Raw genomic sequence first — 15,223 nt, 5'->3', positions numbered from 1 at the left:
AGCGCTGAATCTTCGCGTGCCAACAGCAGCGTCGAAAATACACAGCCAAGCGAACGGAGGAAACCTTATACCATAAAGACAATTTCTTTCTCAGCAAGTTAACCCCACTTTTTCCGTATCGGATATCTGGATTTCTAGCCTTTTTCGTAGGCCGATCCCGAAGATAGCGCAGTAATTACGCAAGACCCACTTCACACTACTCTCACAAAAAGGAATGTGTGCGCGTGCGTGCGTGGGGCACGCGACTCCCAAGAAACTTCGTACCGGTGCCCGCAGCCCCGTGGAGGACCTCACCAAGATTAATCAACAACAGAACCTCGCGGACAGCGCCCAGGTGTTGCTGCGACGACCACAAAAACGGTGTATCTGCAAACTTGGATATAATTTCGATCGGACCTTAATAGCGCTACATGCCGCAAGCAAGGTGGCAGCCGACGCATCACAACGGCGAGCAAAACGCGTCATTCAGGCCGCCACGTTTGTTGACCGCTAGCTGAGACAGCTACTGCAGATGCAATTCACTATTCTTGAAAAGCATGGCGCCTTCATGGGCGCCATTATCCAGCATGTTTCAAAACTTCTAGCGAGAAACGCGAACTTTCGAAAAACGCAGTGATGTAACGGTGATGAAACGTGACGCGCAGTGGTACAGTTTTTACAAGTAAACATTTTCCTGGCCCTTGACAGCTACACTGAAATGTGTGTTGCGAAATACATAGTGTTATATACAACCGTATTTAACATTAACACACCCGGTAGGTCGATTGGGAGTTTCGCGGAAATATTACTGTTTGAAGATCTCCGCCATTATGGCTTCCTCACTAGTTGAACATGAATGCGAGTTACACAATATAGGTGAGATTGCACAGCACATGCAGGTTCGCCACCGTAATTTGGAGAGTAACTAACACACGGCCATAGAATAGCAAATGAGAGGCTGGAGCACTGCCGTGTTTTCGTCGCGTTTATAGTGTGAAATTCTTATGTTCGTCGTTTGAGGAAGCTTCAGCTGGGGGCCAACTCCGATGCCGCATATTCAAGTACACGTAAAACGGAGAAATGCGTTTATAAAACAACCCTGGCACGACTTCAATAAAATTTGCTGCATTTCAGAGAAAAAGTTGAATTCTAGTGGCAGTAAGAAGCAAAATTTTGATTTCGGCAATTGATTTGTTTCAAACAATTTGCCAGAAATCGGCAAGCTAAAAAAATAGCACAATGTTTACAAATTGCTCTGCACCAAAAGATACCGTAGTTACGTAAACTGCATTCATTAGAGCACAAAAAGCGGGGGGGGGGGGGGGGGGGGGGGGAAATGTTATGTCAATTTATATCTTACGTGAATTTATGTTTTACAAAAGTCCTACTCACATTTAAGACGTGTATTTGAGAGCTATGTATAATACACAAATTTTGTGCGCTTTAGATGCACTATTATATGCAGTTTAGTGAATTGTGATATTTTTCATTGCACAGTTACGGAGTTGTAAACCCGAGTCTCGTTTTCTGAAAATTGCGATTTTCATCAATTCTTACTAAACTTTTGCCGCCCCAAATCTACAGTCACTAGATTTTAATTTACTTTTAAATGCGACCAACATCATAAAATTTAGTACAGTGGTTGCCGAGAGAAATTGTTTCTCCGTTCCCATGTATTTAGAAGCTCTCATCTAAGAAACGTCACTACACTACGCGCTTGCGCGTCTGGATTGCAGGTTCTCGATCGCATTTCGAAAGAGCGAAGCCCGCCCGCAAAATAACAAAAAGAAAGCGACCGGTCACTGTGTCCAGCGTATGCTTCCCCACCGTCACTGTGAAGCCACGGTAGTAAATGATAGGCGATAGGCTGCCGCTGTACATGGATGCAAACACTCATGTCGGCTTTCGACGGTGTGCTATCCAGACGCACGAGAGCGCAGTGACGTCATTCTTTTCATATTTCGCGGGCTTTCATTAGAGCCCCCCCCCCCCCCCCCCCCCCAAAAAAAAAAAAAGTAAAGGGTAACGTCACGGAAACAACTTGATTAGGTGTTTCTAAGCACGCCCAACTCTTCCAATACTACTTATGCCCATAAAGCGACTTTTTTTTTTACTTTAGAATTAAACCCAACCAATTAGTCAACTAATTAGCCAACAAAAAATAGTCTCAATAACTCAAGGCAACTGCGAAGAATACGCCGTTCGTCTCATTCGTCTAATGTGCACCACTATTTTTACCCACCGCGGTGGCTTAGCACGAGGTCGCGGGATCGAATCCCGGCCGCGGCGGCAGCATTTCGATGGGGGGCGTGGTGCAAAAAATGTGCCGTGGTTGAACGCGGCTAAACCAAGGCATGGTTTTGCTTGCCTTGGGAAAGGACATAGACGCTGCCCGACGCGGCAGCAGCAGCGAGCGAATTGACCTTCATGCTGCGTCTCGCTTCCACGCGAACCAAGTGTCGAGCACAGCGCATACGGAGCTACCAGCACTTGGCGCACTTTGTACACATCGCATATCGCTTTGAAGTTATGAGCGCCCAGGCGGCGTACGCAGCAGCCGCCGGTAGTGGCAGGCTAAGTCCCAGTTTGACCTTGGCTGAGCTTGAAGGTCTAAAACGCTCGTGTCTCATGCAGTGGGGGCACGTTAAAAACCCCAGGTGGTCAAAATTAACCCAGAGGCCCCCACTAAGGCGTGCCTCATAATTAAATCGTGGTTTTGGCACGTAAAACCCCAGAATATTAATTAACACGATTTTTAAAGTTTCCTTCCGGTTACGTCACACACTCGGTATAGGTAGTTACAAGTAACATATATGCAAGACAGAAACGAGACAACGTCATAAACCTAGAACAATACCGCTTCAGTACTGGCTATTTTTAAATATTCGTTCTTCCCACAGTCAATTAGAGTGGAACAGCTTGCCCGCATGTATTACTATATAAATGAACGAGAAGAAAGGGAACCGAGGGGCCCGATTTTTATTATCATATCACACGAAGCTAACAAACAATGACACCAAGGACAACAATGGCCAACATTGTTTGTTGGCTTCTTGTGATATATATATATATATATATATATATATATATATACACAATTTCCCGGCGCTACTTGAAAATCCACATGCTTATAAGAGATCAATAGTATTTAATTTGTGACTGCCTTTTAATTGCTCGCACTTGCATATAACACGTTCATTATACCCTGTATTACTGCTTCACATTACTGTATTCTTGTCCGTCGGTTCTAACTCTAATAATGTTGCATAAAATTTCTCTGCAAAAAGTTTGTTATGTTTAAGTTCTTCCAGCAATAATACCCTATGGGATTGACATGTATTAAATAAACAAAAACAACATCGTCCATTGTGACAAGCCTTGACATTGCATCAAAACAAGCGCGAAAAGATGCAGCTAATCGAGTGCCAAACAGCGCCGATCGCAGGTGATATTGGCGTGACCTCTAAGAGCTGTGAGGCGCGTCCCTTAGTTCAGTTGTCGGTAGTGTCGCTCATATACATGGACAGATAAAGAACATGTATAGCATACATCAAGCAGGCTAGGTGACCATTTGTCACCGCCCCATTTCAAAGGGGATGCCATTAAATCATCATCGACAACTAGTTCACCGTGAACTAGTTGACAGTGGCAGAATTTGCATGCTAGCCGCGCATGTGCTGTAACATGTCACTACCGTCTGAATCATCGTTTCCCGCAATACGGTACTTCCATAAAAAGTGAACAAGCTAAAACTATTAGAGAGTTCTAACGTTTCCGGTATTCGGGTAGACGAAAGCGGACTGGGCGTTTTACCGGATGAGCGGAGGCGCAGAGTTCAATCGAACACAAGAGCTAATAATATTGCAGTAACCAAGTGCAGTAACTACATCACTGCTGGTGTAAATTTTCGGCAGTGGCGTAATCGTTCACGTCTTCGCCCTTCCGTAAAACGCTCAGCCGCAGCAGGGATATGCACTCGGTGTCACACGATCGCGCTTCCGCTAAGGGACTTTAATGGCGCTCTCGGTCAAGGGAGCTCGGCGGCTGACGGAAGTACTCACGTGCCCATACTGATTGTTGTAAAACTGAGAATTTAATGATTTGCATTAAAAATTAATGTTGCGTGTGCCTGGAACATTTCTATTGAATTAAATAAAAGTTAATAGCACAATTCAGCAGCAGTTGCTGCAGCGCAATACTCTCGACCTAGGCCGCTTGGCGCCATGTTTTTCTCGTCTTTCGAACCCGAATGTGCCTGTCTCGTCAGAACCCGAATGTGCCTGTCGAGTTATGTAAACGCTTGCCCGTTGGGCTGAACAAGCGTCGAGTCGGGTTCAGTCAGCCCGGTTGACGCAGCCCGACCCGTTTGCAGTGTGCATGTAAACGCGGTCGGGTCGGGCCCGCCAGCGCCGATACCTCTGTGACGTTGGGCGCCGGCAGCGGAATAGCATCAGGCCAAGACAAGCACTGTGCAGTGCGCAACCTCATCGTAGTGATTTATATGGTGGCTAGCCACCATAGTAGTGATAAGACACCCATGAAGACGGCTGCGGGAACCGGGTGCACAGTTCGAACTCGTTGATGTCTCGGCTCGACGCTATCTGCCGTTCATGTAAACGCGGTCACGTCGGGCTCGGTCAGACCGGTTTTTGACTCGACCCACTCGCGTCGGGTTCATGCAAACGTAGTCGTGTAGTGGTCGGTGTGGTCACCCATGACTGACACCGACACAGTACACACAAAATAAAAGGAAAGCTCACGAGGTCACCGTGCACGACATGTTGAGTTTTGAGTCTAGTTTGCAGCAGTTCGGGTCACAGTACGCAGAGCCTACTCGCCAGGCCGCAAAGAAAAGCACAGGTAAGTATAGGGTGGCTCACCTCCTGGGAGGAGCGGCTGACCGACGGCGACTGGCCAGCAATGGCTGGTCGACCGTGCCGAGGCGGTGGCTGCTACCTATGGGGCCCCGGACTAAGGGCTCCACCTTCGAGGCACAACTGGTCTCCAGGATATTTTAATAAAGTTTATTCAGCACTGTTATGTTTAGCGAGCGCACTTTTATTTTTAACGAGTTGTGTGTTTTCTTTTTCGCATCAACTATATTCAATATGTGTTTATGGAAGGAGCGGTAATTATAATAGTTACGAGCGTAATTAGAAGTTTCGTAGTTGTACAAAAACCAAACAGCGCTGAACGCGGCTCTGGCAACCAATAACGATATATTAAAAGATTAATATATCGTTATTGGCCGTGTGCCACGACCAAGTCTCGCGCTCCCTCATCCCAATGGAGTTCGTGCGTGCCCGTGTGACACGGGTATTAAACTCTATTGTCTCATAGCGGCCGTCAAGTGATGATTTTCTGCGAGTTGAAATCACCGCTACTTTTGAAGGTAGGAAAATGACTGCGCTGCAAGCAGCGAAAAAAAACCATGACGCACTCCATCTATGTTCAGTACGTTTTTTTCTTTAGCCAAAGCATTGCTGGGTGCCGCTGGTAAAACGCTGGTAACCTCCCCGCCGTATATTCTCTATGTACGCCTGTTGCAAACGAACTCGACCTATTGTTGTCGTTGGTGCGTGGGGCAATGACCGAATGAAACGATATGTTTATTGCTACGGTGCCGTCCTTCGAGGGATACAGTTCGACGCAGCAGGTGCAAGACAGCGGATTACCGTACGGCATGATGCATTCCCATTCAGTAATAGGGCCACGTCTAAGCCTCTTTTTGACAGCGCATACGTGATAGCGGAGCTTTCTTAAAAAACAGGGAGCCCAGTCTTTACGTGCCGTTTTATAGCTTCGATTGCATTGTACAGAGCGGTCCACTGTTAAAGGGAACACCAGAGAGCGTGGTGTCTGCTCGGCGCCACCGCCGGCCGCTTCGCGCAGGCGCAATGAGCGCTGTGGGCGGTGCTTTTTCGTCGTCTGCTACCGTCTGCTGCCGCGCTTCGAAGAGTAGCGAAGCAAGCCGATCACTCCTTTTTAATGTTGGCCGGTGACTGCATTGTCACACACTGATAGCCAGCCGTTGCAAAGCTGAAAAAAATTAGACGAGGCAAAATAATAACTCGCAGGTATTTTTGCCGTTTCAACTTACAAGACAAACATAATATTTTTTTTTTTTTACGAACGTCTTTGTGGCACAGCCAGTGTGTCGGAACGGAACGAAAACGTAACCGCAACGTTATTTATTACTTTGTTTCGGAGTGAAACCGAAATATTTTTGATCGGTTTTCGGTTAAAGGGTAAAGACAGCAATCCGAAACAACCGACGTCAGGCAACGTCAGAATTAGGCCTGACCCACATGGAGCGAATTTCTTGCGAAAAACTGGCGAAGGCCGCGCGCGGCGTCCGCCTGGAGGCTGTTCGCCGTCGATCAAGGCGGGCTAGATATGTTCGCCGGCGGTCAACCGCTCACCGGAAGCGGCGAATGAAGGCTGTCAGCGCGGACCAATCAGGGAGCGGTCGCGTCCAACCTCCTGCTGCCGCATTTGAATCAACTAGCCAGCCAAAGAGCCTAGAGCGAACATGGCGACAAAAGCTGCGCGCATCGCGTACAATAATCGACTGATCACAGCTGCCCAGGCGCGACCAATATGGTTCAGTTGCAGATACAAAACTATTTCTTCACCGCATTTTACTGGGAATGAATCACGCTTGTTAGGCCGCGCTTCTATCGAACATACAGAATGGGCGGTGTAGGGCTGCATGATTGTTTTGTATATATTGTTGCAGTGCCGCAACTTGCCCACGTGTTTCATGAATAGGGAGGCGGTCACTCCCCAGCGCCTCCGGGCAGCAACCGTTTCTGTTTTTGAGGGGTCGAACGGCCCGCGTGGTGTCGGGTGACGAGCCGCGGCGCGCGCCGGGGGTGCGCGGTGCGGATGCCGAGAACGGATTCGGAGAACGCGGTCTTGCGCACACTGGGTTGGCATTCCGCCGATGGTCATAATAGGTCAACGCGGACAAACCTCGAGTGAAACGGCTGTACGCGGTGTTGTGGCGCCGGCCTCCGAGTCCCCTGCGGGCTAGAGACGGCGCCGAGGTTTATGGCCTAGCATTGTTGACCATGTGCTGTGCGTACGGAGCGGGGGTCCACTCCCCTACGCGTCCGGGCGGCAACCACGTGTATCTTGTTTTGAGCGCTGAGAAAAGCCCGCGTGGTGTCGAGTGTCAGCTTGCAGTGCGCTCCATAGAGGCGCAGTGCGCATGTGAGGATCGCGTTCGAAGAACGTCGTCTGAAAAACACCGGGTCCGAATGCCGCCAACGGTCATTATTTTCCCATGCGGAAAAACCTTGAGGAGGGGACTGCGGTACGCAGTGTTGTGACACCAGCCCCCGAGCCCCCTGCTGGCTAGAAACGCCACCGAGGTTTGAGATGGCCGAGCAATAAATCGTGCGTGCCTGGCGTGTTTGCTGAGGCCGTCACTGACCACGTGGAAATAGCAGAGGGAAACGGAGTTGCGGAAAGAAGGAAAACAGGGTTGTTTTACAATACATTTACTTTTAATTGTAAGCCCATCCCTTTGGGTTGTGGCTTAACAAACTTTCAGCTCTCATTGGCAACGGCTTCCGTGGGATGGGCCAACAGTCCTACCGCCCTTTTTCTTTGTCTATTTCACCTATAACAATCGAGACGAGGTGCTTGTTCCTCAGTCTAGGCTGTAATCACTAAACCTGATAGATCAGTAAGACTCCGTACGATGCAACGCTAGTCTGGGCCGTAACCACTTAGTGGTAGAACAGTGAGACTCGGTTGGTCGTATGTAGTGACAGTTGTCCTAGGCTCTAACTTAAGACAAGTCGAAGAGTAAGGCGCTGTTTACTTGTGTGTTTTGCATCAGTGTTGTTTTGCTAACTCTGCATTTGACTGTGTAAATATTTTCGTTGCAATATATCCTCAAGTTTTGTTACCTCCAACCTGCCTCCTGCTTCATCAACGCCGATAAACACCTTGAAGAGACTTTCATCGACTTCAAGGACAAAGAACAAACTTAACTGGCGCAGTCGACAGGGATCGGCGAGCTCTACAACATCGAATGCTGGACCAGTGGTGAGAGGATCAAGTCATCCAACGACCACCTCCCGCACCTTCGAGAAGACCCCAAAGCAGCCAAGTCCGGCACCGTGGAGGAGATCCGGAAACGGCAGTGCATTCAGCAACGGGTGAGCAGGATTTCTTGCGTCTTTCTCAAGTTGGCATGGCAGTTGGTGTGTAGAGCTCATGGTGAGGACACGCGGGGGCGCAGAGACAATGGAGTCTAATGGAGTTGAGGGTGCGACTGTGGCGGAAATGGATCGGAATCAGGAGTTATCAAATGACGGTATTTTAAATTCCGATAACTCAAATGAAGTGAGAGCACCCAATCAGAGCCAGGAATTGTCGCAGCAGGTATCTCAGCCTTTGCAAATTCCAAATGATACAAGAATGCTCGAGCTCGAGGTTCAAAAGCTTCAACTTCAGATTGAGTACGAAAGGCTGTTGCAGACAAGGACGAGTGCTGAACGTCTCAATGTTTCGTTGCCGAGCACTGGGTCTGAGCGGGGCGATCAGAGGCGGATGGGTTTCGATTCCATCGAGCAATGCGCAAAAGTGCTGAAAGGGTTCCGCCTGCCGTGTGACGCGGATGTACCATTATGGTTTGAGGAAGTAGAAAAACTTTTTGCTACGTACAGGGTACCGTATGAGAGTCGCGTGCATCTGGTCATGCCAGCGCTAACTGAACGCGTCCGCTACCTACTGCGTAACCTCAGCCAGGAAGAAAGTACAGATTACGAGTCAGTTAAAGAGGCAGTGTTGATGGAACTGAAGCTTTCTCCGGCAGAGTATCTGCAGAGGTTTGAGAGAGCAGTGAAGCGTAAGGAGGAGACGTGGTCACAGTTCGCGTCGCGAGTGAAAACGTATTTCTCTTACTACCTCCAAGTGAGAGGGGCCGACACTGTAGAGGTGATGGCAGAACTCATGGTAGCAAATCGTATAAAATCGGGCCTTGGTATAGAGGGTCTCGAGTACGTGAGGCTACGAGAAGGCGAGGGATGGCTTAAGCCACCTGAGATCGCCAAAGTACTACAAACGTTTGAACAGGCAAAAGGCAAGGGGTACGCTTCAAAGCCGTCAGCGGCAGACATGGGGCAAGAGCCGCCCCGAGTAGAGAAAGGCGCCCTCAAATGTTACTTGTGTCACGGCTCGGGCCACGTCGCTAAGGATTGCCCGAAATCTAGCGATAAGATAAATCAATCAAAGAGGGCTATCGAGCCAAGGCAGAGGGTACAAAATGTGGCGATTGCCCACGAGACGGTAGGTGAGATACCTGAGGGAAGTGAGATTCCTGATGGAATCCTTACTGCAAATATAAAAGCCGTGAGACGCAACTGTGAAGGGATGACTAAAGTACAGTTAATTCATATCTCATGCGGAGATGTATCCACAGTTGCGATTATGGATACAGGGAGTGAAATAACTGTTATACGGGAGAATCTGCTTCCGAAAAGTCTCGTGGAGCCGTCAGGCACGGTAAGATTGGTGTCTGCTTTTGGGAAAATTATCCAGGCAAAACTGGCTACGTTGCCGGTAAGGTTAAATAGCCCGAATATGGCTGCGGAACCTCAGAACGTCGACCTACTCTGTGCGTTGACTAATGAGCTCATCGAGGGCACGGATTGTTTGTTGACCCATGAAGATTTGGAACTGTTGTTGAAGGCCAACAGCTCTGTGCCATACCGTGGAGCACCGGCCGAGCCTGTCCATGTGTTAGAACAATCAAATGAGTCAGTAAGCCGGAGAGAGGAGTTCAGTAGGGTGCAGCTAGCTAACTCTACCCTAGAAAAGGCTGAGCTGAAAGCCAGTCCGGAAAAGTGTCAAGTTGCACAAGGCCACATTCATCGCCTCGGGCATATTGTCGGCTCAGGGAAGCACGCACCAGATCTAGAAAAAATAGCTGCAATTAAGAATCCGGTTTCACCGTGCACCAAAAGGAAACTACGCAGCCTGCTAGGACTGTGCGGCCACTATCGCGAGCACGGCCGAGGATGTGCAGAGGTGGAGAACCGGATCACGCGGTTAGCAGAGAAAGCGGTACCCAATCAGATACGTTGCTCGGAGGAAGCTCAGACGGCATTTGAGGTTCCGAAACTTTCCCTCTGCGAGTCCATGGCACTCAGCACTCCGGATCCGTTTGGGCCCTACTGGCTTTTCACAGACGTATCAGCTACGGCTCATGGAAGCCATCGTAATAATATAGTGCCATGCCAACTGGATGGGCGTGAATGTTCCTGCTCACCTGGCGCTGTATATTGTGGACTTTGAGAGTGCCGATCCAAGACACAGAGACACTAGAGTGCTCTTATAGCTTGGAACTGCAATCGTGTGCTTAATTGTTTACTGACATGTATTGTGTATTTCTCTTTCCTCTCTTCTTGCTTTGTTATTTTGCGGGTTGGTTTGTTGTTGTTCATCTAATTAGGCCATGGTGGGGTTAGTAAGTTCGATTACGCAATCGCGGCAGTGATTTATCGTATCACTGAGCAAAAATCAGCCCAGTATACTCTTTAGGGGGGACGTGTTAGGCCGCGCTTCTATCGAACATACAGAATGGGCGGTGTAGGGCTGCATGATTGTTTTGTATATATTGTTGCAGTGCCGCAACTTGCCCACGTGTTTCATGAATAGGGAGGCGGTCACTCCCCAGCGCCTCCGGGCAGCAACCGTTTCTGTTTTTGAGGGGTCGAACGGCCCGCGTGGTGTCGGGTGACGAGCCGCGGCGCGCGCCGGGGGTGCGCGGTGCGGATGCCGAGAACGGATTCGGAGAACGCGGTCTTGCGCACACTGGGTTGGCATTCCGCCGATGGTCATAATAGGTCAACGCGGACAAACCTCGAGTGAAACGGCTGTACGCGGTGTTGTGGCGCCGGCCTCCGAGTCCCCTGCGGGCTAGAGACGGCGCCGAGGTTTATGGCCTAGCATTGTTGACCATGTGCTGTGCGTACGGAGCGGGGGTCCACTCCCCTACGCGTCCGGGCGGCAACCACGTGTATCTTGTTTTGAGCGCTGAGAAAAGCCCGCGTGGTGTCGAGTGTCAGCTTGCAGTGCGCTCCATAGAGGCGCAGTGCGCATGTGAGGATCGCGTTCGAAGAACGTCGTCTGAAAAACACCGGGTCCGAATGCCGCCAACGGTCATTATTTTCCCATGCGGAAAAACCTTGAGGAGGGGACTGCGGTACGCAGTGTTGTGACACCAGCCCCCGAGCCCCCTGCTGGCTAGAAACGCCACCGAGGTTTGAGATGGCCGAGCAATAAATCGTGCGTGCCTGGCGTGTTTGCTGAGGCCGTCACTGACCACGTGGAAATAGCAGAGGGAAACGGAGTTGCGGAAAGAAGGAAAACAGGGTTGTTTTACAATACATTTACTTTTAATTGTAAGCCCATCCCTTTGGGTTGTGGCTTAACAAACTTTCAGCTCTCATTGGCAACGGCTTCCGTGGGATGGGCCAACAGTCCTACCGCCCTTTTTCTTTGTCTATTTCACCTATAACAATCGAGACGAGGTGCTTGTTCCTCAGTCTAGGCTGTAATCACTAAACCTGATAGATCAGTAAGACTCCGTACGATGCAACGCTAGTCTGGGCCGTAACCACTTAGTGGTAGAACAGTGAGACTCGGTTGGTCGTATGTAGTGACAGTTGTCCTAGGCTCTAACTTAAGACAAGTCGAAGAGTAAGGCGCTGTTTACTTGTGTGTTTTGCATCAGTGTTGTTTTGCTAACTCTGCATTTGACTGTGTAAATATTTTCGTTGCAATATATCCTCAAGTTTTGTTACCTCCAACCTGCCTCCTGCTTCATCAACGCCAATAAACACCTTGAAGAGACTTTCATCGACTTCAAGGACAAAGAACAAACTTAACTACGCTGTTTCTACCAACATTGAAATCGTGGCGGCGGCGGCCGCCTGTTTTTCGCCGCATGTGGGTGCAGCGGCGGCACGGTGGCGTTCCGCCGCGCTGGTGCGGGCCGCGCGAATTTCGCCGAGAAAGTTCGCTCCATGTGGGCCGGGCTTAAAGCATCTCAGGGGTCCGCACAAGCGCATATATCGCAGGTAGGCATAGTGGGAGCGATAGCCGGTCGAACACTCCACTAATCTTAGCCAGCCACTCGGTGCATTAGCAGATCAGCATCGTAGCAAAACCAAGGGCTTGCGCGCTAAGAGCTTATCGCAAGGGTGGCTGAACGGGCGTGTTGGTAAAGTTTGTTTGGTTAGCAGCGCGACGATCTACATGGAAGCGAGAGAAGCGCTCTTTCCTATACCTTCTCTCGCTTTCATGTAGGTCGTCGCGCTGCTAACCAAAGAAGAGCTTATCGTTTCGTTTTCTACGGGTACAATACTTTGTCACCGAAGTCTTATCCTTCCTTCTTTTTATCGTTATGTTGCTTCGAAATTTTTTGTGTGCGAGCGAAAATCGTTATAAAACGTTACGGATCAATATTTCTTTCGTTCCCGAGCAGAACCAGAACGGAACTTTTTTCAGTGGAACGAAATTAAAACCAGAACGAAAAACATTTCGTTCCGACACCATGGGCACAGCTATACTAAAGAATATTTCTTCGTGTGTAGTGCCCATATCATTTGTACTAAAGCATATTAACGCAATAGCGTTTAGGGCCCCGTGTGGCAGAAAATCCGGCGCCCGCGGCCCAGAAAATCATCCCCAACCACGTTTAGGTATGCCACACCATTCTATCATTAATTAATGTTGCTCATACCTGTCTTGCATTCTTGGCAAAGCTATTCCTCGGAATTTTGAGAATGACAATCCACAAACACCCACAGCGCATGCCTCTTATGTTAAATCTTCTCAGACTGAAATATTAAAAGTGCGAAACAAATACGGAAACCTGAAAAAGATGTAATTTCTTTGGCGCGGTTGTGAACTATTTCCGGGATCGGCCCGCGCAACAGGCCGCGTTTCCACCAGAAAGCTCGCCTACGTGCATAGCGTTCGCCGCCAGTGTTTGCCAGTAAGCATTACGGTTGCATAAGCTGCAGTCGTCGGGAACCATGAGTAGCAAGCTGTCAGGGATATTTGAATGCTATCGCATTCCACTCTTAAAAGCGAAGCTTAAGCGTCCTCCTAATTTTTCGAGAGCATATTAATTTATAGAGCTATCACTCGACGTTGAATAATGGGAATCGATGTACACAGCAAACATTTTTTGAAGCGGGCCAATCTTTATGAAACGAGAAGGAGAACAAAAGACGGCAGTGTCATTGCTGCTGATGTTTAGGGCATTTATCTGATTATAAATCAATCCAGTAACTTTCAATTGGCTGCTTTCAAATACGAATTACGCGAGCTGCTTGCTTCGCGACGATACGAAGCGCGGCAGCAGACGACGAAAGAGCCCCGCGCACAGCGCTCACTGCGCCTGCGCGGCACTCGTCGCAGCCGCCGGCCGGTGGTGGCGCTGAGAAGACGCCACGTGCTCCGTTGTTCCCTCTAACAGTGGACCGCTCTGTACTATAGCCCCTTAATACTCTATACAACACAAACTACGCTGCAGCGCGGACTTTGGGGAGCCCTTCCACTATGTGAAGATGGAAGACCAGCGAAGCTGTACGTGTTGTTTAATTATGTTTAATTTTTTTTTAATTTGGTGGTTATGTTAAACGGTTGAAAACACACAATACAACTTCCTTGCGTCGCCGCGCGCCGTATGCTGTATGTGCGAGTGAAAGCGAGTTTAGGCGACTAGATTCACACCACCCTGCACCATCGGCTGCAGCACGTTGGACCGCAGCGCGTTCGGCTTCTCGTCGCATTCGCATCCATTCACGCTGTTGAGCGCGCTGGCGCTCCTAGAAGGCGCGCTCTTCCTCTTCGGAGCGAGCGACACGGGTCTTACCCATACCGAGTCCAAGGAACAACTGATGACGCCGCTAGGAAAATGGCTATGTCAACAGAGAATGAGACACAGCTATTGGTTGGTAGACTATTACGTTTTAACACTGACGTTTCGACACGCATCGTCATAGACTAGCGTTTGGGCAACAGCGTTCATCACTCCGGTGCATTGTTTTTGTCTGTTTGGGTCCCACGTGTGACAAGGGTAGTTCAAGGGCACGTTACAGGTCACTGAGCCCACAGGGGTATGTGCCATTGAGCTTGGATCCTTTCTGCACCATCACCATGATAAGCCCACTGTTTTTTTGTTTTTGTTTTTTGTCGACATCTCGGACATTTTTTGCCAGATGCTAGCCATAGACAGCTTCGCTGTAAAAAAAAGAAAAAGAGACGACGTTTGCAACTCCCTCCCGAACCCGCGGAAAGGATTTGCTCGCCAAGCTTGAGGGGTAATCCAGGGAAATCGAGAAACAAACAGCTCCAAGCTATGTGTCAGTACTGTAAACTGCGACGATGGCTCTAGAATCCGTACACATCAAGGGGTATACGTTATCCTTTCACCGCTACAGCTGGGGTGGAGCCGTACGGCGGAGGTAGCTGGCGGTGACATCATGACCCGGTGTGTGGCGCAGCGGAACGCTCCGGCACATCCTGTTTGAACATGGCGCGTGAAGGGCCGGTATCGTAAAACAATTCCAATGCTATTCTTTTTCTGTCTTCGTCAGTGCACTACTTTCTTAAGATGTACTGGTTTGCGTGCGTCCTTGTAGCGGCAATTATGGTTCCATACCATTATTACGGTAAAACAGTAGCGTTAATATATATATATATATATATATATATATATATATACACGTTCAGGCTCAAAATTTAGGATCACGCTGACATCTGAACATATACAGCTATCACAGAATTTACGCGAAACTGTAAACGTAGACAGGAACAGCAGTGCTATGGTAAGCAATTCGTGTGTTAATCCACAGTATGCAAGAAACATTATTGACAATGTATGTTCGTAAATATAAAAATGTCTGCATGAAGATTATGTCACTGCTGATATATTAGCAAAACAGTCATTTATTGTACAACACATTCTGGTTAAACACAGAATCATATGCTCCACGAACTCTACTGTTTCCACCTATACCAGGTGTTTCTGCGAAGACTACGTAAATTTTCGAAATCATCTGGGCAGATGATGTTGATCAAATTGTTGATCTATTTTGCTTTATGCTTCATATTTAAACTACTGTCATTTGGTCTGGGGGCTACTACAGGATCGAACCTCTCGCAACTATTAGTAATGCAAAAAAGATTTTTGACAACCATTGCGAATGTGCCA

At 48.8% G+C, this 15,223-nt stretch overlaps 2 protein-coding genes across 3 annotated transcripts in view; both read right to left on the bottom strand.

The window, feature by feature from the left end:
- The window catches only part of LOC119443965 (paraplegin-like), a 389,278-nt gene that overhangs the window by 197,542 nt on the left and 176,513 nt on the right, over nucleotides 1–15,223 (bottom strand).
- LOC119464635 (terminal nucleotidyltransferase 4B) overlaps nucleotides 1–15,223 on the bottom strand; it is a 72,627-nt gene that overhangs the window by 44,011 nt on the left and 13,393 nt on the right. The window lies entirely within an intron of this gene.

The sequence above is a fragment of the Dermacentor silvarum genome, chromosome 1, assembly GCF_013339745.2.
Source record: "Dermacentor silvarum isolate Dsil-2018 chromosome 1, BIME_Dsil_1.4, whole genome shotgun sequence".
Taxonomy (NCBI): Eukaryota; Metazoa; Arthropoda; class Arachnida; order Ixodida; family Ixodidae; genus Dermacentor; species Dermacentor silvarum.
This window is presented reverse-complemented; position numbering and strand designations above follow the sequence as displayed.